The 20,956-nt window shown below is 46.7% G+C and overlaps 1 protein-coding gene and 1 non-coding gene across 3 annotated transcripts in view; one reads left to right on the top strand and one right to left on the bottom strand.

Annotated features, from left to right (window-relative positions):
• Positions 1-20,956, top strand: part of NHS (NHS actin remodeling regulator) — a 345,329-nt gene that overhangs the window by 244,411 nt on the left and 79,962 nt on the right. The window lies entirely within an intron of this gene.
• On the bottom strand, positions 823-894 carry TRNAW-CCA (transfer RNA tryptophan (anticodon CCA)). The gene has a single exon. It is a non-coding gene; the product is annotated as a tRNA-Trp (tRNA).

Below are 20,956 nucleotides of genomic sequence, written 5' to 3'. Positions count from 1 at the left end.
TGCCCGCAATGTGGGAGACCTGGGTTCGATCCCTGGGTTGGGAAGATCCCCTAGAGGAGGGCATGGCAACCCACTCCAGTATTCTTGCCTGGAGAATCCCATGGACAGTCCATGGGGTCGCAAAGAGTTGGCCATGACAAAGCGACTTTCACTTTCACTTTTCCAAGGGCAGAGGATGAACTAATGCCCCTGAGGGGATCTGAGCCACAGGGTGGAGGTGGAGATGGCCCAAAGCTGCCTTCCAGAGATCTTGAGATTTCTTTGTAATTATATGCATCTATAAAGTTTGGACCGTTTCTATAAAATCTGCACTATTCCCTACAGTATTTCATATAAAATAATCTCCCCCCAAATAATTATTGAGTAAAACTATGGTCCATGAAGATCCCCCACCTTTGTCCTGTGGCGTCCTGAACCCCCAGGCACAACACAGTATATGTTGAGAGTATGTGGAAGTCCCTCTGAAAACCATGTATAGTACAGTGTCTTTCTAGTTGGCCATTCTATGCGCTCCTTCAGAGTAGGGACTAAGTCTTTCATCTCGGCTGTAATATTTTTAAGATTTTAGATACTCAAAACAATTTTTTTGAATGAGTGAATCTTTCTCGTGATATTAAACATAATAAAGAACCAGTGTTATTAAACCTCAAAGAGATGGGGTCATCTCTTTGACCCCAAGGTCTCCATCAGCCCACTTCTCTTTCTCTAGTTACGTTTGCATTTCACTGGGCACTGGCATTTAAGATTAATTTTTATTATTTTATTTTTTAAGGTTAATTTACATGGCTGTGCTGGGTCTTAGTCACAGCATGTGGGATCTAGTTCCCTGACTGGGGATTGAACCCAGGCCCCATGCATTGGGAGCATGGTATCCTACCACTGGACCACCAAGGAAGTCCCTAAGATTAATTTTTAAAACCATCTTCTGCAGTTATGTTAACATTTAGTCACTACCATGATACCAGTATTGTTTTCCGCTCTGGTTCATGGCAAATGCATATTTCCCCAGCAATACTGTGGAAGAAAGAAGCCTTGATGGGCAGACTTGGAACTCTAAATGTCATCTGTCACTTCTTTTCTGTGGGAAATTTGGTCCTGAATTTAAAAAAAAAAAAAAAAAAAAACTTACACATGAACTCTGGAACACTCTGATGCTGGAGACTAGCTATATTCAAGGGTCAAGCCCCTCCATTCTGCAGTTTCTGTTTATAGGCCTTACTGCCCACAGCCTGAGGAAGTGGGGTAAGGAGGCTTGAAGCCAGAGCCACAGAGTGACATCCCAGAATCACTGGAGCGGTCAGGGATGACCTCAGATTGGTCCTTCCCTCGAGTCTCTCTGGTTCTATCAGCAGCAGCATCAGGCTACCTTGGATGTGTAATGAATGTCTCAGGAAGCGAGAAAAATTCATTCTCACAAATCCTACTGACATTTGTGATCCTAAAACTCTTGTCTTTCTCCGGTTCAGACAAATGAACACCTGAGCCATCTATCATCTCTCCTTTAAAAGAGAGTCTCAACTAAACTTAAGTTTCTTAAGAAATATTTGAGTAAAGGAACTCTCCTGTGCAAAGCAACTTTCAACACATCATCCATTTATTATGAAATTATTCTTCAGAAACTTCCCACTGGTACCCTTCCTTCTTTTTGTAAGTTTTATTTTTTTAAAGTCTTTATTGAATTTGTTACAGTGTTGCTTCTATTCTACATTTTGATTTTTTGACCTCCAGGCCTGTGGGATCTTAGCTTCCCAACCAAGGACTGAACCCACACCCCCTGCATTGGAAGGCGAAGTCTTAACCACTGGATGCCCAGGGAAGTCCCCCTTCCTTCTTTAGAAGTGAATTACTCTTCACAGAAATGGAACACCCTTCAAGAGCAGGCCAAACCATGCCTAGATCCTCCTCCAGGTCACAGCCTACCTGGCTTCTCTAGCATTGCGTCTGGTATATCTTATGAAGCCCACCCAGTCATTTCTCTATTGTTTGACATCACCCCATCCTTAAATGACAAAATCTTCCCTCCCAGTTTGGCACATGATGGTATTTTTCTGTCTCCTCTGATCTGGAAGTTGCAGTTCTGATTCCACCCTGAAGGCACCGCACAGAGGTCCCAGCCTAGAGCTGGAATCCCCATTCTCACACTGGGCAAAGTGATTGGGAAGCAGGGTCAGGGCTTGAACTGGGGTAAGCTGCCACCACTGGTGTAGAGAGGGTTTTTTTTTTTTTAATTCCTAAAGTTTCTCAGCAAAACATCCCCCTTTCTGGAACATAATTAGTATGTGTTGAACCACAAATGTAGAAAATCGCTGAGGGTACAGACCAACATATGTTCACAGGGCTACAAAGAAGGTTTCTTTCTTTCTCCCTTTCCTTTATTTGCTCCTTGCAAAGCCTTGCCAGAGTCAACTGAAGAGAACCCCTTTTCATCATATACACTTTTTCCCAAGAAGTAAAATGAACTAAATTAATTCATTCACTCAGCACTGTAAATACCAAATGAAGAAACCATAGATGTATAGATGTAAATACTCCCTCTGTAATTATAACTAGAGGGCACCAAGAGAAAGAAAAGAGAAATTACCCTAAGTTCAAAGGTTCCCAGATTTACTAAGAAAATTATGAAAGAAAAGAAAAAAGCCCAAGCATCTCATGCAAAGACAGTGAAACAATCAACTCATATGTTACTCGCCAGCACTTTCTGCAAAAGAAATGGCTTTTGATGAAGCTGCTGGGAACTCTGAATGCTGAGCATTTTTCCTATTAAATAAAGTTAGTAATTAATGTAGCAATTAAGAGTGCAGGGGTTGATTTCACCATGTTGAAACTGCGGTAGTGCAGCCAAGGTTGAGCACTTCTGTTGAGGTATTTAGTTGTAACCATTGTTTCTTCCTGTCTCAGACTGTTGAGTGCGGCCCTAATTTAGTTTGTAATTGTTCCTTTCTTCCTTTTGAGAGTCTCCATCTGTAAGTTCCCCAAGTGTGTGGGAAGGGGAGGGTGTGCATCTCTTCTCCCCTGCCCACCTGTGTCTTTGGCTGCTGCATCTTCTTAAGACAACCGTGACTGTTGTTGTTGAATATTACAAAACTGGTTCTTTTTCTTGGGCTTTCTTCTCTGTTTCCTTGAGTGGGTTCTGGGGTCGAACACACCATCTCTCCTTCTCTTCCTCCTATGCACTGACCATCTCCTGGGGGTGACTCTGGGCCACTCCCCTTGGAGATGCTCTCCCCCAAACCACACGACCCAGCATCAGGCTGACAATCCCAGGGTTGAGGAGGGAAGGTGGATCTCCATGGCTGAAGGCTAGTCATAGGAAGCCTTTCTGGCTTGGCACTTTCACAGGGCATAAATGAGATGATGTGAAGACTTTAAGCTATGGCAATGTGTGGAGCCTTCAAAAAGAATTCATTTTGTTTTTAGGAAGGTTTTAGTTGATTGATATCTGCATTTAAACCAGGTCTCAACACTTAGTATCTGTTTTGACAAGTGGCTAGAAATGGACAGAACTTCCTCAGTTGGCCTTTTCTGTGTAACAAACCCCCCTAGTATTTAGTGGCTTAAAAATCAGTGGGTGGTTCTTCTGGTCAGGCCCTGCCGGATGATCTAGGGTGGCCTCATTCACACATTGGTGGTTAGCGGGCTCGGGGTCAGAATGAGGGGGACAAGTGGACCCCATGTGTGTCATCAGCCAACAGCCTAGCCCAGCCTAGCCTAGCCCTGCCCCGTGGCTATAAGCCTGGGTAGGCACCATGATCAGCAGAGGTGTAGAAGCTGGAACCCATCTGGAGCCCCAGGCTCAGAACAAGTTCACTGTCACTTCTACTACATTCTGTTGGCCAAATGAAGTCACAAGGACTTGCTCAGATTCAGGGTGGAAAAATAGATTCTACCTGTCAACGGGCAAAGCTGAAAAGTACTACAGCTCTTTTTTGAAATCTATACAATAACCAAGCTCCTTTACTTGTAATTTAATATGTACTGATATATATATATATATATATATATATATATATATATATATATGAATTTGGCGTTCTTCCACTGATAAGGTAACTCTCACTTGCACTCAAATAGACTTTGTAAGTGGGAGATAAGGGGTAGGAATTGTCCATGGCCATGACAATGAATGATCCATGTAAATACTATCTGTCATGTGAGTCATCTTGTTAAAAGGCTGTGAACAGCTGTCCAGAAGGCAATGTGGTGAGGTGGAAAGAGCACAAACCTTGGAAAAAGACAGATCTGAGTTCAAACTTCATCTCAACTTTTAGCTGGATGGCCTTAGGCAAGTTACTTCACCTCTTTAAGCATCAATTTCCTCAGCCATAAAACAAGCATAGTGATACCTGAGGTTGTTGTGAGGATTAAATGAGATTATGTATAACAGCCATACATAGTAAAGAGCCATTTCATGCTAGCTTCCTTCCCCGTCCCCCTCATTTAAAGAAATAATAATTTTATTTAGTTAGTTATTGGCTGCACTGGGTCTTCTTTGTGTGTCTGTGTGCTCAGTCGTGTCTGAGTCTTTTGCAAGTCGTGTCTGACTGTAGACTGTCAGGCTCCTCTGTTTGTGGGATTCTCCAGGCAAGAATACTGGAGTGGGTTGCCATGCCCTCCTCCAGGGGATCTTCCCGACCCAGGGATGGAACCCGGGTATCCTGCCACTCCTGCATTGCCGGTGGGTTGTTTACCACTAGCGCCACCTGGGAAGCCCTGTTCCCTTCCTTTTTTCTTTTTTTGAAATTCACATGCAGTGGGCATAGTGGCTTCTACTTAGAATCACAGCTGCCAAGTTCCTTTTCCTGCCAGGTACCAAGTTTTTCTTTTCTACAACCTGCATATTTTAGAGAAATGACTTTGATATAGTATTTTTCAACCTGGGATCTTGGAAGTATTTGCAATTATAAGCATACAGCTAACAATTCCAAGACAATTCTTAGTTTTGGTGATGTACATTATGTCACACTCTTGAACTGTGCATAGCTTGGTTTTCTTTATGGTCTGGATATCCTGAGGAATTCTGGAAACTCACCACCAGAAAAGAAGGCTTTGAAGTAATAAAAAGTGGGCAGCAGTGTATGGGAATGGAGTTCTCTCAGAAAGGACATATTTACAGTGGGGAAGGTTTGCAAACACATCTAGGGGCTCTAAGTGGTGAGCTGGGGCTTTGGCGGCTGGGGAAGGGGGGCAGATGGGGCCAGACCTCTGCTTCTCAGATGCATTCCATGGGGCTCCATTTTGGCTAAATCATCATAATTCCCACCAAGACAGCACAGAATGATAATGGTTTTATTTATTATTTTATGTGCATTGCCAGGATATGCAAAGCTTTATAGCTTGCCATAAATCGAGAGGGATTATCACAGCTGTTACTTATTTTAACAGGTCACAATACAGTAGTTTGTGCCAGATGGTTTTGAGAATTTTGAGGAGAAATTGTATACAGGCAGCCATACAGACACTAGCTTGGGTAGCTGGGCCCTGAAATTAATTCACATTTGCTATGATATAAAATGTATATGAATAAACACATAGTTCCTTAGGAACAAGCAAGCCATTTTAGAGCAGTGGTGTCTTGTGGAAGTCATGAGATCTGTGAGCAGCGGTGGGCTGGCAGCTGTGATGTGACGTTACAAGGAGCCAGGAGGAGTGAGACTCTGCCACACCCACGTGATGCCAGGCTTGCTTCAGGGAAATATAAACATTGGAGGCCAAACTGGGTTTTTGTCATTGGAGCCCAAGAGAGGAAAGGAGGGAGGCCACCTTAGGGAAACATCTGGGGAGGGTGTGTATGCTGGAGAGTGAAATTAGAATTGGAATTCCTGAGGTCACCAACAAGGTCAGTCTGGGGCAAAAGGGTTTCCCAGACTGGGCAGATCATAGTTCATACTGTTACTATTATTATTTACAAAGATTTATTTATGTATTTGGCTGCCTTGGTCTTAGTTGTGGCATGGAGACTCCAGTTGTGACTTGCAAGCTCGGGCTCAGCAGTTGCATTGTGTGGGCTTAGTTGCTCCACAGCACGTGGGATCTTAGTTCCCCAACCAGGGATCAAACCCATGCCCCCTGCACTGCAAGACAGATTCTTAAGCGCTGGACCACTCGGAAGTTCCCCCACCCCAGGTCATATTATTGCCCTTGCAGATGCTGAAGTTACGTGTAGAGTGGTCGGTTCTAAAGATAAGCAGAAATGGCAAGAAGAAATAAGAAGTGAAGATGAGGAATCATTTCAGAAGGTGGTTTTTGTTCCAGGTTTCATAAAACAATAAATTTCCAGAATGAGAGACCAAGAGAAAACCTCTCAGGTCATCTCCACTGTCCTTGTTGTATAGCTGAAGAAACAGACCAAGAGGATCACTTACATTGAGTCATCTTGCTTCTTTCAATTAAAAAATGAATGCAGACTGTCAGGGTTTGTGGAGTCTGTAGGCCTCTCCCCACATCTCTCCTTGATTTGCTTCCTCCCTACACCAAATATGTCTCCTGCTGCCCAACCTTATGCTGGGGAAGGACTGCCCCCACCCATCGAATAATGCAAGTGTTAGTCACTCAGTCATGTCCAATTCCTTGGGACCCCATGGACTGTAGCCCACCAGGCTTCTCTGTCCATGGGATTCTCCAGGCAAAGAATACTGCACTGTGTTGCCCTGCCCTTCTCCAGGGGATCTTCCCAACCCAGGGATCCAACCCAGGTCTCCTGCATTGCAGGTGGATTCTTTACCATCTGAGCCACCAGAGAAGCCCAGGTCTAAAGCATAGCTGGGTTTTCTTGGTAAACTGCTCCAAGATATAAAGATAACATATCACTTCTGGAACAGGACTAAAGTTTTTTAGCTTTTTCCAATCAATTTTTTCAGCTCCTATAAGATAACAACAAAATAATTAAGCAGGAAAGGCAAGTTTAGAACAGACTTGGGGCATATATTGGATATGATCTATGTATAGAAAATCAGGAAGTAACAGTATTTTGAAAGCTGAATAGACCATGAATGTCAGGGGACAGAATTAGAACCTTTCTTTTAGATTCCTCTGAGATGATGAGTAGAAGCATTAAAGCTTTGAAAATCTGGAGGCTAGATAATACCGAAAGGGCCCACTCTTTCCAGAGATGCTGAGCTTCCAGTAACTTTATCTCTGGAACACAGCAGTAAGCCTGAAAGTAAGTGGAAGGCACTTCCCCGGGCTCCAAATAGTTGTCAGCAAGCCCACGCACCTTGCCACTTAGATTCTTGCTCAGGCCACTAGTAACTCTTCCTTAGTGGGCAGCTGTTACCCAGCCATGATGTCTGTTTCCCTCAGCCCAATGTGGCTTCAAAGTACAGGGAGGGAGCTAGAAGCAGGTAAGAGAGGAGTGACAGTGGGGAACTAACAACCATCAGGGAAAGAGCTTGGAAATCCAAAAAGGAGTCTTTGAAATGTGTTGCCATAGAGACTGATAATAAGCCTTCCTAATAAAGACCCTAAGTAATCAGCAGAGCATTAAATTGTGTTTTGTATCATCTGATTAAAGAGATAGGAGAGTGACTTGTTCAAGGTAGGCTAATTCTGGTAACCAACCCCCAACATTTCAGTGGCTTCATTCTGACACTGCAGTCTAATGCAGGTTGGCATGCAGTCACTTGCGTCCCCAGGCTCTTTCCACTTTGGGGTTTCTTTACCCCAGGGTCTCTTAATATGTGTTGGAATGGTCAGGAGCTTTTCTGAGCCTGGCCTGGGACACACAGGCCTTTCCCACCTCCCACTGGCAACACTGAGTTACATGGCTGCACCTCATGGCCAGGGAGGCTGGTTGGAGGAGCAAGACAGGGACAGTCAGTTGAATAACTAACTAGCTAGTTTCTTCCAGGGAAAATACAAAATGTACTCCAAAACAATGAGGGGCTTCAGTGAACCGCTTTTGGTCGGATCAACTTGAATTGAATGGATGATCACCGATAATTGAATGAATGGACTTTTCCTGGGAATACCATTCCTACATTTCCTGGGAATACCAGTTAAAGGGAACAGTCCTGTCCTGAGTCATGTCATAGATTCAGAGGCTGGCAAACTGTGGCTCTCAGGCCAAATCCCACCCCCTGTGTGTTTTGTGCATAAAGTTTTATTGGAACTCAGCCCCCTCCATTCATTTATGCCTTTTGAGCTATAACAGCAGAGTGGAGTCACGGCAATAGAGACCTCGTGGCTTTCGAAGCCTAAAATATTATCTGACCCTTGACGGAACAAGTTTGCTGATCCCTACTGTAGATCATCACTGTCCTAAAGGGACAACACATTTGCCATTGTTTTCTTCCTGAGACCTGGTACCTTTGGCTTCCAGAAAAAAAAAAAAAAGCAGGACACCCACATGGGCTGGGATGTAAACTCTGCCCTTAGAATGCTAGCTCCAAGAGGGTGGAGTCCGCTCTGTCCACTCTAGTACCCAGAAGAGTACCTGGCATCCAGGATGTTCAATAAGTACTTCTGTTTGAACCTGTGAGCCATAGGAAGCATCAGGTACCCTAACCACCAGAAACAGGGTGGGGACTCAGAAGAACTACAGTCTGAGCATGTTCGGGAAGACCTAAGACTCAGGAAGGAGCTATCTTCATTGGGGTTTATTATGTGCCAGGCACCACCAAGGTGCTTTGTATCTATTATTTTATTTCCTCTTCCTAACAACCCTATAAATTAGGCATCCTGTTTGCCTTTTTCAAGGAAACCAAGGTTTAGAAAAGTCAAATGATTTTCCAAAGGCCATACTGCTAAGAGTGGAAAAGCTCAGATTCCAACCTAGGTCTTTCTGGGACCAAAGTCCAGGGTTTGTTTGTTTGCTTGCTCTCTTGTGCGCGCTCTCTCTCTCTCTCCCACAGGACTTGCCAAAACCCTATCCAAATGTAAGTGAGCTAGTTATATCATTATTTTCATTGTCACTGTTAACAACAACCTCATTGCTATAAAGATGAATGCAAAGGGTGGATGGCCATTTTCATCACTTTACGGAGCTCTGCGGGCCTCACTGCTGAGGCTCTCCTTTGGTAGAGCAGCCCTGAAAAGCTGGAGCAAGACAGTCCATCTCCTTGGGATGTGCGATTAGTGACTTGGCCACCAGTTCCCTCTGATCTTGCCAGGGATTGCTGTAGAGGGTGGCCATTTTGCTCACTGGAACATAAATTATCATTTCAAAGCCCGAGAGGTTTGAGTCCGCACATGGTAGGGCTTCCCGTGGCCTGGTGGAGTCTGTCCCAGAGCTCTCAGTGTGCTTTAAACAAGCTCCCGGGTGCCTCTGGTCCTTTGACAAGCAAGTCTAAGGGAAAGACTCCTTTTTTTTCTTTTTTCAGCAGCAGTTCCACACCCGCTGTGGCCACTCAACCAGGCTCCCCCAAAGCCAAGGGAGTGGTGGGCTCTGCTCCCACTGACTCCTCAGGGATGTCTGGCATTCTCCATCATTCCACCTTCGTGAAACCCTGTGGTCCCCTGGTGTCCAGGAGAGGCCATCCCTCCTTTCCTGGTCTGCTGCTTCTCTGTCTCATCTCCCTGGTGGGATCTTTTCCTTTGTCAATCTACCCCTTGAACTTTGGGGCTCACGACTCTTCTCAGCCTCACTTGGAGTGACTGCACCACCTCCTCCCACCTCATCCTTCCTGACCTCGCCTCGCTCTGTCTTCCGGAGGGGACTCCAGCCTGTGCTGCAGGCTGGCAGCCCTTGGAAGAGGTTGGTGTGAGTGGGGTCAGAGGAGAGCAGCCAGCCTGGACTAACTTGGCTTCCACGTGATCTTTTGTGTGATCACAATTGTAATTCATAGTAATGCCAATTAGGAAATACTCTCTACCAGGGCTTGTGGCAACCCTGTGATTTCTTGTGACCTTGGCAAGTCGAGTGTTTCACCACAATTTGTGAATTATGGAGGGGTCAGGGGCCTCATGGACACAGGACTGCTCTTGTGAGCAAATCTGCCCAGGACCTCGGTCTCCCTATTTGAAAACAGGTAGCCTGGTCAAAACAGGGACAAGTTTTCCCTAAATGGGTTTCCAAGGCTTCAAGACAAAGTACCAGAAACTGCCTCCCACAAGGCATATTTTGGATAATTTCATTCACTGCTTTTCCCCTGGTTATATATTAGGGATATATCCCATAAGTGTTGTGTTTTTAGTGGCCCTAAATGGCTTTCTGTCTTCTGGATGTGGTGGTTATATATAGAACCTGCCAGCCTAAGGCATGGGCACACAGTGCCGTGGTTTTTAGCCCTGGTTTCTTCTCAGAGTTGGTTTAGTAAATCACCCATCCCTGGAGATGAGCCCGTCGCCGGGAAGGCATTGTCTTTGCAGTGTTTTGGAGCCTGGGCAGGCTGAGTTGTGTCCAGGCTGCGAGGTTTCGCCAATGAAAGGGGGGAGGGGAGGCAATGTTACAATATTCGGCCGCTCTAATCCTGTTACGCACGCGGGCACATGCTCCGCGCCAGTCTCCAGCCTCCCTCTTGCCCCGGCTGGAGGAGTTGGCACGGTCGGCGTCTCTGATTCCTCTGCTGTTGGCTTGAGACCAGGGAGCGGGGAGGTGAGAAGGGAACCACGGGGGTGTGGTGCTGAGCAGCCGTGGTCGGTCCAGCCTGTTGGTGATGAGCCGAGCCCGCCGCCTCTCTGGGCATGGGTAACGCGCAGCGCCAGCGGTCGTGCTACCGGAGAAAGAAACGCACAGGTACCAGAAATCCAGATCCAGGATCCTCTGCAGCTCCCGGCTCGTCTAAGCGCGCAGGGCCCGCTTTGTGGCCAGCTCCGGTGCGCCACCGAGTTTGGGGCTGGGGTCTGAGTCCTGCAGCTCACTGCGGCTGGCAGCAGGGGACGGATTATTTTTAGCAGGTTCCCTTTAGCCCAGTGGAGCCAGGAGATGTTCACAGAGTCGGGCGGCTGTCTGCAGAGCGTTGGTGCAACTGTGCCTGCTGCCCGGGAGGTTTGGCTGCCGCAGTCCCCTCCATTCACTGGGCTGTAAATCGAAGCTGTCTACACCGGCAAGGCGCTCGATCCCAGCGTGGCCCTGGGGCTACGTCCCGCCCAGGTCTCCTGGCACCTGATTTCCCAGTGGTCAATTAGGTGTCTCTGCCTGCAGCATTGAAGCAGTGGAGGGGCCAATGCCCCGGCTTTGATGGAGCGCGCCGTGCGCAGAGACCTCCCCAGTCGACTTCCTCATCAGAAGGCAGCATCCATTCATAATTCTCTCTCAGCCTGTGGACCGAGTTTGGCTGGAGCTGAGCATGGACTCCGGCGATCTCCCTTTTTGCATCTGAAGCAGAAACTAAGATAAAAGGGAGAAGGAAGGGGGAATGCGGTCCTAACGCAACAAGGTGCTGGAAAGCCCCCCGAGAGGCCTCTCCTTTGCAGGGAGAGGGAGAAGAGGCAGATCGCGAGCCCAGCGCCTCAGCCAGCTGCTGCTTCGCTGCGGAGCCGGCACGCATGCCTACCTCACCTGACGGCCGCATTCCCGGGGAGCCGGCGCGGGGCCCGGCGGCGCGCCCAGGGCGCACGGGCGGTAGGATCTCTGCACCAGGGGAACGAAGCGCGGGCGGGCTTCCCAGGGCCGAGCCCGAGCCTGAGCGGGCGCCCGGGGAGGCCAGCCTCGGCCCGGAGCCCCACCGCAACCCCCCGGGATGTTCCGGTGTGTGTGAGATGGGACCGGCGTGTGGGGGAGGGGGGAGGGGCAGGTGACATCATTTTTAACTAATTTTTCACACCTCTGGGTGGTGGGTAAACTTGGGGAGTGGAGGAAGCAGGAGCCGCAGCCCCGCCGCACGCTAGCATGAGAGGAAATACCCCCAGCCAAGGTCCAAGAGCCAGGTCCCCTTGGCAGAGCAGAGTGAGGGGGAGCCGGTGGTCAAGGTGGACCGCGCAAAGCTCTGAGGGATGAGGGGAGCCACTCTGGTTTTGGGGGAAGTGGCCTTTTTTTTTTTTTTTTAAGCATATTGCAGCTGCAGCTTTGAAGTTTGCCGCCTCCTCCCCACCCCCATCCTGGGTTTTGGGGCGGGGCAGCACTCTTCCACGCGGCTGCCCAGGCCTCTTCTAGCTTGGGTGCAGGGACTGCAGGGGCTGGTGGCGACAGGGACTCGAAGGCACTGGAAGTGGGAGGGCACCCCGAGACTCGGCCTTCTGGAAGCTCTAGGGGCTGGGGAGAAGTTGGGGGCACCTCTTGGTGCCTCTTCCTGTTTTTCTGCCCTGTCGCTGGGTGTTGGGAGACATTTTGCCTGTGCAGGGGTCTCCCTGTCACAGAGCTGGCTGTGATGCTGTAAGGCAAGTGGACTGTTAGGATGAGCTGGACGAGGGAGGCGACCGAGCTGCAGCTTTTGCTTTTGTGGCAGTGTTAACCCCATCAAGCCAGCTCCCTTGGTACACCTGTCCACCTGGGTCACTGTCTGGGGGCGTGTGAGTCCGGCTTCTGATTGACTAGTCCCGCCGGCCAGCGGGCCAAAGCAGGATTTGCCCAGGGCCTGCCAGGCCAGGGATGGGTGGACAGTAGAAGAGCGAAGCCCCCCACCCCCACCCCCGGTACCCCCTCAGGGGAAGGTTAAGCAAGCCCGCCATGATGGTGCCCGGCGTTGTGGCCACCGTGTGCTCAGCTCCTGACTTTGGGAGCTCTTGTTTTATGAGGTTTTTATTTTCCAGTTTCGTGCCTCCTGGTCCCCAGTTTGTTTTTCACAGCTGCTTGTGAGCAAGGCAAAGATAACAGCATCTAAAAATAGCCTTGCGCGGCTGGAGATGCAGCTTAGCCGGACCCCACCATCACAAGGATGGGGTCTCCCTTCCCGGATATGTGAGAGTGAGCCCCGCTGGGCCCCCAGGAAGCCTGAGGCCAGGTCCACACAGCCTTCAGAGGCAGTGCTGCCTCCAGTCTCCGGACAGGGTGGGGATGCTAGGGCGCTGGTCTGGGTGAGACAGCAGCTGCCTGTCCACCCCTCTGTGAGGGCCAGAGCTACTGGGCTGCAAGATTGGGGGATGGGATCCCAGACAGGGACCCCTCCGCAGCCCCCAGCCGTGGTATTCTGCAGCTTTACATTCTCTGGGAGTTCTGCTTAGCCATCCATGTGGGGCTTCCTCCTCTGTGCTTCAGGGGCTAGCAGGCCACACCCCCCCAGAGGCATTTGTCCGGGAATATAGAGGGACCAAAGGGTTCAGGTGGTACTTAAATCATGCCAGCTCCCTGGGTGCAGATGGTAGCTGGGGTGCCACTCTATCTTGTCCAGATGTAAATCTCTGGACAGTTGAGTGAGGAACCTCTTCTTGGTAACTGCAGGGAACCTGGTCTGTCTGAGAGGGGCAGCCTCAGCTAATGGGGAAGGTACCACATGGAAGGGAGGAGACAGGAAGGGACTGAGGACTTCAGTGATGCTAGTGGATGGCAGGAAGCTGCGGTCTCCTCCTGGATTCCTGGTTCCCTTGAGCCTGCCAGGGCTCTCCTGTTATTTATTTCCATAAACCTTCATTTTCCCCATGTTTGCCTTTCCTTTAGTGGCAAAGATAGCAAAGTCCAGCATGAAGAAAAAAGAGAGACTCCATCTGTTCTTGATCTGATTGAATCATAGGATTTTTTTCTTTCATTTTGGCAAAAATGCGTTGGTAACTGCTGAAAAAATGTAAATGCTTAAACTTTTAACACTGAAAGAAATAAACTAGAGTGTATGGGAATTTAGGAGGGAAGGTGCACATTCCCACCATCAGTTCCCTATTCAAGATAGAACCTACTGGGTGAGTCTCTCTTCCTTTTCAAAGTGCACTTTGATTTTTAAATTATACATTTATTTTCCTTGGACTTCCCTGGTGGCTCAGATGGAAAAGAATCTGCCTGCAATGTGGGAAACCTGGGTTCGATCCCTGGGTCGGGAAAATCACCTGGAGGAAGTCATGGCAACCCACTCCAGAATTCTTGCCTGTAGAATCCCATGGACAGAGGAGATCAGGACCATATTAAGATAGCATTTGATTGGGGGAAGGAAGAGATTAGGAAACCAAATACCTCTGATAAATCCTCTAATCATTCCTGATTAGTCTTCTAGTAGAGGCCTATATGGGGTCACACAGAGTCGGACATGACTGAAGCAACTTAGCAGCAGCAGCAGAGGCCTCAGAATATTTGCTGGTTCATCTTAGAAATGTCCCTCACCTTGATGTTCCCTACAGAAGATGCAAGATTACTGATGATTCCATTTAGCCCAAAGGCCCAGTGCAACAGTAGCTAACTCTTTGGTCCCCTTAGAAGAGCAGATGGGAAGATCATGAGCTGGGATGCAGAAGTCTTTCCTAAAGACTCACTGACTTGGCTTTGCCTGTAGCAAATAAGATGTCAATGATCTGTTATACCAAAACAGAAAGGTGCTGCTTCCTCTTGAAGTTCAGAACCTGGATCAGCAGTTAACTGGAGACTCACACTGAGTGCATTGGTTAAGGAATACCATAACAAATAAGTCCCAGATCTCAGGATTTTAACACAATGCAGTTTTTTTCTTTATCATAAAAAGTGTAATCAACTTTTAGCTTGTGATGACAAGGAACCTGGTCTCATGCCCTCTTGCAGCTCTGCTATCCCCTAAGGCCTCAGAGTCCCTCCTGAGTTTCTTTGCATCTAGCCAACAGAAGGGGAAAGAGCACTGGGGATTGGAAGTAGCACATCTCATCCCCATCCACATTCCACTGGCTAGAAGTCAATCACATGACCACAGCAAACTGCAAGGGAGGCTGGGAAATGTAGTCTGTGCCTGGAAGATGCCCCTGTTTTGGTCTCCTTTAGATCAGAGAAGGCAATGGCAACCCACTCCAATACTCTTGCCTGGAAAATCCCATGGACGGAGGAGCCTGGTAGGCTGCAGTCCATAGGATCGCTAAGAGTCGGACACGACTGAGAGACTTCACTTTCACTTTTCACTTTCATGCATTGGAGAAGGAAATGGCAACCCACTCCAGTGTTCTTGCCTGGAGAATCCCAGGGATGGGGGAGCCTGGTGGGCTGCCATCTATGGAGCTGCACAGAGTTGGAATACAACTGAAGCGACTTAGCAGCAGCAGCAGCAGCGGGATTGGATTTGGCTTTGGCTCTGGGCAGGTCGTGTAGCCAAATACATATCTCTCTCTTTAAATGGTGGTAATTCCACCTTGCCCTTTCCTGTTTCACAGGATTTGTAAAGGTGTTGAGACATAACAGACTTCTGGAGGGACCATCTGGTCATTGTCATTATTCCCCATGTTATAGATCACTTGCCCAATGTGATACAGCTAGTTTATGGCAGAGCTGCAGTTAGAACCTAGGTCTCCTTCTCTTAGCTCTGTGTTCCTTCTGCCATGTGCTGATCACTCTGCCCTCTTAGGAAAACAGTTACATAGGGTAGAGTTTCAGAAAGCTGATATACAGTCCCCTAGATAGCCTTCATATTGTATAATCACTAGAAACAGCCATTCATATTACCTAAAATCGATGTGAGATTTTTCCCCCCAGTTGTTACTGTAGAACCAGTTAGAGTTAGTCTCACAAGAGCCAGGCACTGGTCTATGCCCGGTATATAGATGAACTCACTTAATCCTCATAAGAACCCTGTGAGGGAGGGATTATTATCATACCAACTTTATAGATAAGGATGCTGTGGCACAGAGAAGTTAAGTAACTTGTGCAGGGTTTTACAGGTAACACGTGACAGATCTGGGATTTGATCCCAGGTGACGTGGCTCCAGAATCCAATCCTGGACCATCTGGCTACACTCCATCTCTGCTCTGGTGGGCTCCAGGTTCTGGCCTTCTGTGATGTGTACAGTCAACACAGACCCTGATACTCAGGATGTAATATTTTGAGTTTCTTCTCTTAGTGAGTGACCTTGGAGGTCCATGACAGGGAGTCATTTGTAAATGGACTGAAGCATGAATTTGAGCCCCCAGCATATGAAAATGATACACAGGATTAAGCCATGTAGCTAGTGAGACAGCCCCAGTTCCTCACCTCCGGCTCTGACAGTCCAGTGAAGCTTTTTTTTTTTTCCTCCTTTTAAAATTTTCGGTCTACTCATCCCTGGATAGGTAGTATCTACTATGAAGTCATAAAAAATGTTTCTTCCTTGTGAGAAGTGGCCATCAAATGAGGAAGGGCTCTTCAGTCCAATCTGAAAAGGCAGTTGACTCGAGAGGGGAGGGGCAAGGCCAGCATAGCCATTTGACTCTTGAGGTAATTGCTAGTTGTGATTATGTTGTCTATCTACTGTTCTGTAGGAATCCACTCCAAAACTCACGGGCCTAAGAAACAACTGCCGATCTGTTGGTTCAAGATTCTGCAGGGTCGGGTAAGCTCCCAGGGCAGTTCTTCCACTAGTCTTACTGGTGGTATATGCTCTGAGGGCTCAGCTCTGCTTCTGTCTCTGTGTAGTCTCAGGGCCAGTCCAAGTGCCCTTGCCAGCAGGGTATGGACTTCTTACCTAGTGACTTGGGGTCCCCAAAAGCACAAAGGCAGAGGCTTCCAAGCCTTCTCAAGGCTGGGCCTGTGACTTATTTTGCCAAAAGGCCATGAATCCTGGAGGGGCGGAGACAGACTACCACAGTGGTGAACTCTGAAGGCTCTGTATTTACAAACTTGAGCATTCCCAGAGGTCTCAGGAGAAGCTGACTGTACATTAAGATGTAGGTTAAAGATATCTATTCCTTGTACTCTAGTGGACAGAGATGGCTACACGTGCCTGGGTCTTTCTCCATCCCAAAGTCAGGACCCGTTTATGACCATGAAAGCACTGAGGCTGCGGATGTAAGTGCCCAAAAGGAAAGGGGACTGAAGTATGTGACTTCTGTTCTCTTGCCCTTCCCAGACAGCATCGCACAGGTATCGATTATTTTTTACAAAGTACCAGTACCCACCCTCAAATAAGAAGCATACCAGTTGGATCAGGGCACAAAAGTCCCTCTGATGTCCACCTCCTCTTTCCCAGCTAGACATGCATTCTGAGATGACTGAGCACGCACACTGGGAGCACCTGGCTGCCTCAGGAAGGACAGCTGCTCTCCCGCAGAAATGGGCTCATGGGTTCAGTGTGTTGGGCTTCCATTTCGGATCATCCTCCACAGGCCCTTGCATCACTCCAGCCAGTGGAGGGGCAGCAGCTACTTCGCTGCACCCACACAGCCCCTTCCTCCTCAGGATTCAAGCACTCATACCCCAGCGCTGGGCACGGCTGGCTGACGGCTCACAGCCCAGCCCCTCTTTGGGAACTGTCCTTGAAGAGAGCTGCCTCGCCCAAGGTCACACCCCTTACCTTCCCAGGTCAGCGCACACCAGCGACTGGCCACACTGCCTCCATTGAGGACAGTTCTGTGCAGCCACCCCAACTCCAGAGCTCGCCCAGGGGGCTGGCTGGCCCTTCGTTGTGACGGGGATTAGCCGAGGACCCCTCCCACAAGCGAAGAGAGAAGCTTCTCTCTGCCCGATCCTGCTCAGTTCCCTCCCTCACCCCAAGAGCTTTTCCTACTAAGCTTCCCACACTCCAGTGCCTATGTGACTCCAGAGCCTGCTCTCTGGAAACCTGACCCAAGATAGGTGGCTTGGAGACCAGGTTACCCCCTGCTGAGGATTGGGCCACTGTGCGCACACACAGAAGCAGGCCACACAGCATGGGCCGTCCCCAGACTCTTCCAGTTGGGCAGAGATGACAAGTGCTGAAGCAGAAATGTGAGAAAAAGAGCAAACAGGAAGTGACGGAGTCCTAAGTCAGTCTGATGCCTCAGTGATTTTTTTCCCCTCCTTGCCCTACCCCTCACAACTTCCCCAAAGTTATTTTTTTTAGGGGATGGGTGATTCATGACATTGATTATATGGTTAACAATTGTGCCTGAGCACTCTCCCACCTGATTATTTCTTCCTTTGGGCATGGCACTGGCAATCAAAATTTATCTTTCAAATTAAGGCTATAATTATATTTTGATAAAGATCTAGCAATTCAATGAGAATGAAATTTTGAGGGTTGCCAGGATACGGATGACTCTGGGTTATAGAGAAGGGTTTGCATGCAGAATACTAATAGGTGGTTCAGCACTCTTATCTAGACCTTTCCAATAGCGTCTGATAATGCAGGCCCATCAAGCACTGTGTCTCTGCTATTATTCTAGCAGGATAAAAGCGATAAAAGATATAAGCAGGGTTTTATGAATGAAAAGGTGATTCATCAGATGTCTTTTGGTCTATTGCACTAGAGTTAAGAAATAGAGTAGTAATTATGTGGTGTTACCTCAAAATATAGGAGACAAAAGCTTTCTCTTATTTCCTTGCCTCCTCTTTTATTGTAAATAAAAGCAAGCTGTCTTAGATATTGGGTTATTGTTACATGTTAGGAGATAGGGACCTGCATTTGCAGTGGTGTTGACTCACAGGAAAATGGAAACAGTGGAATTATGTATGTGTTGTATTCTAATTTTCCTGTAATTCCCTTTTACACTGTGATTATTACTCATTGGTTCAACAAATGTAGAGTCCCAAGTATAGTGCAGGACCTGCTGAGGGACCTAAGAAAGTTTAAAACGCATAACTGCATATGAAAATAATAAATAACAAGACATTACAGTAGTACCCAACATGGCTCTTGGGGGTGGCAGCAGGGGTAATTTTAAAATTGAGATATAATTTAACAGACAATTAAGTTGCATACACATCTTAGTGTTGAGTTCAGTGACTCTGACACATACATTTGTGCAACCAAAGTAACAAATAGTAATTACCATCACTCCCCAAATTTTAGTATCCCTTTCCAGTCAATCTTCCACCCCCTTTGTCAACCATTATTCTGATTTCTGTCCCATAGATTAGATTTGCCTCTTCAAGAGTACATATAAATTGAACCATATAGTATTATGCTTTAAAAATGCCTGGCCTCTTCCGTTCAGCATAATATTTCTGAAATTTACTCATGTTGTTTTATATATCAGTAGTTCATCCCTTTTTACTGCTGAGCAGTAATTCATTGTAAGAATTTACCACAATTTGTGTATCTATTTAGTTGAGCTGTTTCCAGTTTGGGGCTATTATGAATAAAGCTGCAAAGAATATTTTTGTACAAGGCTTTTTATGGATTTACATTTTCATTTCTTTTGAGTAAATATCTGGGAGTGAAAATGCTTAGTCATAGGTTAAGTGTATGTTTCGTTTTATAAGAAACTGGCAGAGATTCTTCCAAAATAGTTGTACTATTTTACACTCCCACCAGCAATGTATCAGTTCTAGTTGCTTTGTATCCTCAGTAACACTTGGTATGACAGTATCATTACAGTGGATATGAAATGGTATCTCATTGTGGCTTTAATTTTAATTTCTCTGACAAATAATGTTGAATATCTTTTCATGAGCTTACTAGACATTTGTATATCTTCTCTTGTACACTGTCATGAAGGCTTTTCTTCATTTTTACTTGGGTTGTCTTTTTATTATTGATTTGTAATATCTCTTTATATACTCTTAATGAAAGCTCTTTATCAGATATATGGATTACAAATATTTATTCCCAGTCTGTGCCTTACCAATTTGTTTATAAATAGTAGTCTGTTGCCATACAGACATTAAACAATATTTTTTTTACAAAGTCCAGTTCATCAGTATTCTCTCATATGGCTTAGTCCCTATGAGCCCTGTCAGAGAAATCCATTTCCCTTAAGTTCATGAAGATTTTTGTCATGCATTTTGTTCAAGAGATTTTATAGTTTGAGCTTTTATGTTTAAGTCTGTGATCTTTCTGTAATTACTTCTTGTGTATGGAGTGGAGTAGGAGTCAAAATTACTTTTTTTCCCCATATGTATATTCAGTTCCAGAACCATTTGTAAGACAAAAAAACTTTGTTTTCACCCCCATTGATTTAAGGCCTTTTTCCAAAAAAATCAACGGTATGTGTGTGGGTCTATTTCTGGACTCTGTTCTGCTCCATTGATCTATATGTCGACTGTCTTGCCAAAACCACACTGTCTTGACCTCTGTAGATTTATAGTAAGTCTTGAAATCAGGTAGCATAAATTCTCCAAATTTGTTCTTTTCTTTCAAGATTATTTTAGCTATTCTAGAACCTATGCATGTTCACATACATCACAGAACCAGCCTGTCAATTTCTTTTAAAAAAATACTGAGATGTTGATTGGCCATTTTTTTGGACTGATAGATGAATTTGGGGAGATAGACATCTTTAACAATGTTGTGGCTTCCAGTCCCCGAATATAGTATAGCGTTTGGTCCCATGAGCTGTCTATAATTTCTCTTAGCTTTGTAGTTTTTAGTGTAGAAGACATGCAGCCTTTTGTTAGACTTAAATATTTGATAATATTGTAAATGGTATACCTTTTTATTTAATCGTCCATTTTCCAGTGTTCTTACCTGAAAAATTCCATGGACAGAGGAGCTTGGCGGCTACAGTCCAAGGGGTTGCAAAGAGTCGGATATGAATGAGTGACTAACACACTTCCTTTCTTTATTCTCCATTTTTCTTTACTAGTGTGTGTGTATGTGTGTATATACATACATATGGTAAGTTGCTTCAGTCGTGTCCAACTCTTTGTGATCCCATGGACTGTAGCCCACCAGGCTCCTCTGTCCTTGGGATTTTTCAGACAAGAATACTGGAGTGGGTTGCCATGCCCTTCTTCAGGGGATCTGCCCGACCCAGGGATCGGACCTGAGTCTCTTAATCTCCTGCATTAGCAGGTGAGTTCTTTACCACTAGCACCCTGGGAAGTCTACACACACACACACACACACACACACAGATAGAGAGAGAGAGAGAAATACAATTGATCACTTAAAATAATATTTATGTATTTGGCTGCAATGTGTCTTAGTAGAAGCACGCGGGATCTTCAATCTTCATTGCAGCATGCAGTATCTTTGGTTGTGGCATACAAACTCTTAGTTGCAGCATGTGGGATCTCATTCCCTGACCAGGAGTCAAACCAAGGCCCCCTGCATTGGGAGCTCAGAGTCTTAGCCACTGGGCCACCAG

Source organism: Bos taurus, chromosome X (genome assembly GCF_002263795.3).
Source record: "Bos taurus isolate L1 Dominette 01449 registration number 42190680 breed Hereford chromosome X, ARS-UCD2.0, whole genome shotgun sequence".
NCBI lineage: Eukaryota > Metazoa > Chordata > Mammalia > Artiodactyla > Bovidae > Bos > Bos taurus.
This window is presented reverse-complemented; position numbering and strand designations above follow the sequence as displayed.